General features: G+C 41.2%; 1 non-coding gene across 1 annotated transcript; it reads right to left on the bottom strand.

Annotated features, from left to right (window-relative positions):
• Positions 1-733: 733 nt before the first annotated feature.
• LOC127089075 (small nucleolar RNA R71) lies at positions 734-840 on the bottom strand. The gene has a single exon (XR_007790853.1). It is a non-coding gene; the product is annotated as a small nucleolar RNA R71 (small nucleolar RNA).
• Between the last annotated feature and the right edge of the window lie 1,612 nt (positions 841-2,452).

The raw sequence follows: 2,452 nt of genomic DNA, 5'->3' as shown, positions 1-2,452 counted from the left end.
TTATTATTTACCGTTATTTTGCAACCCCAATATCTTTTTTATACCACCTTAGATAAACATTGTAACGATAGTAATCGATAGATTGACGATTTGGTCTTTGTGGGATCGATATTGTTTTATATTACTTTCACGCGATTCGTGCACTTGCAAATTCACCGATCAAGTTTTTGGCGCCGTTGTCGGGGACCAACTTCGTCAAATTTCATACCTTGTTGTTACACCGTCTAGACTAAGGCATTATTAGCCAGTAAATGCGAAGAACCTGTAGTACCGGAAATTTAGTAGATCCTTTAGCGGAACCCGAACGTTACACTCGTACACGCCTCTAACTCATCCGAATCAAGAAAGCTATGGCCGAGAATCGCGACCGGAGACCTCTTAAGGAATTTGCCCAACCCTCTGACGAGGAACCTAGTTCGAGTATAGTAAACCCCCTTATTCCTGCTAACAATTTCGAACTAAAACCGTCTTTGTTGCAATTAGTGCAACATAACCAATTCGCGGGTCTCGCAACTGAGAACCCAAATCAACATTTAAAAGTCTTTATCCAACTGGACGACACCTTTAAATCCAATGGTGCTTCACCTGATGCGATCTGTTTGAGATTATTTCCTTTCTCCCTCAGGGATAGAGCGTGTTCATGATTAGATTCACTTCCATCTAATTCAATAACTACCTGGGAAGACCTTAGGAGAGTGTTCCTTTCTAGATATTTTCCCCTAGTAAGACTGTTGTTCTCCGAAACCAAATAAGTAGATTTACCCAAAACCAAGGAGAATCGCTTTTCGAAGCTTGGGAGAGATATAAAGAGCTATTAAGAGTCTGTCCACACCATGGCCTAGAACAATGGCTGATCGTACATACCTTCTACAATGGACTCCATTATAACACAAAGATGAGCATCGACGTGCCGCAGGTGGCGCGCTAATGAACAAACCTTACCCTAAAGCTTGTGATATAATTGAGGATATGGCCCAAAACCATTACCAATGGGGAACTGAACGAGCATCAGTAGAGAAAAAGGAGACCCAAGGTGGAATACATGAGGTAAGCTCTCTAGACATGATGCAGGCGAAAATGGATGCTTTAGCCCTTAAGATAGAACATATGTCTACAAACACTCACACCGTAGCAGTAGTCCACACAGAGTGCAAACTTCGTGGATCTAAAGGACACGAATCGGCAGAGTGTAACCTTTTGAACGACCTGAACACCGACCAAGTGAATTACGCCCAGGGTAACCCATTTTCAAACACTTACAACCCTGGATGGAAGAATCATCCGAATTTTTCCTATAAAAACCAGAACCCTGTCCAAAATTATGCACCTCAGAGACTGCAAAGTTATTAAGCCCCAAAACCAAATCAACCTATGCAAGTTGTGCCTCAGAAGTCTAACCTTGAGAAGATCATGGAGAGCTTTATATTGAGCCAGACTCAGCAAAATAAAGAATTCCTAAACCAGAACATTCACGTAAACAAACTGATAACGCAATTAGGAACCAAGGTTGATCAAATAATCACTCAACTAGATGCTTGAAACTCAGATCTCACAGGTAGCACAAAACCAAGCCCCACAGACTACACCTGGAGGCCAATTCCCTAGACAACCTCAACCAAACCCTCGAGGGCAAGCTAACGTTATCTCGTTACGAAGTGGGACCGCTTATGAAGGGCCTCATAACCCAGTAATGAGCGAGTCCAAAACTTCTAAAGAAAATTTACCTACCAACCAAGAAGAGGAACCGGTAGAACCCGAAAAACAAACCGACCAGGAAGGAGAAGCCAAGGATAAAACTTACAAACCACCACCCCCGTACAAACCACCAATCCCATATCCGCAAAGACTTAAACAAACCAAAATTAATAACCAATACCAAAAATTTATAAAAGTAATAGAGAAGCTTCATGTAGAGATTCCTTTCACCGAAGTTATCACCCAAATTCCGTCTTACGCCAAATTTCTCAAAGACATCTTAACCAACAAGCGTAGGCTTGACGGTCCAAAACCCTTAGAATGCAACTTTATTTCCGAGGATAAACTCACTAAGAAAGAGAAAGACCCTGGTAGTTTTTCTATACCTTGCATTTTAGGGAGTTATGTGATCGAAAAAGTTTTCCTAGACTTAGGCGCTAGTGTGAGTTTAATGCCCCTAGATGTGTGTAAAAGGTGAAACTTAGGAGAATTACAACCAACTAAGATGTCCCTCCAATTAGCCGATAAGTCTGTTAAGTATCCTGTGGGCATTTTAGAAGACATCCCAGTTAGGATCTGTCAACTTTATATCCCAACAGACTTTGTGGTCATGGATATCAAAGAAGACGAAGATATCCCTATCCTTTAAGGTAGACCACTCTTATCAACAGCCGAAGTTATAATAGATGTTAAAAGAGGAAAATTAACCTTCAAAGTAAGGGATGAAAAAATCGAGTTCATTCTTTCAAAATTCCTG

This window comes from Lathyrus oleraceus, chromosome 5 (assembly GCF_024323335.1).
Source record: "Lathyrus oleraceus cultivar Zhongwan6 chromosome 5, CAAS_Psat_ZW6_1.0, whole genome shotgun sequence".
Classification (NCBI taxonomy): domain Eukaryota; kingdom Viridiplantae; phylum Streptophyta; class Magnoliopsida; order Fabales; family Fabaceae; genus Lathyrus; species Lathyrus oleraceus.
This window is presented reverse-complemented; position numbering and strand designations above follow the sequence as displayed.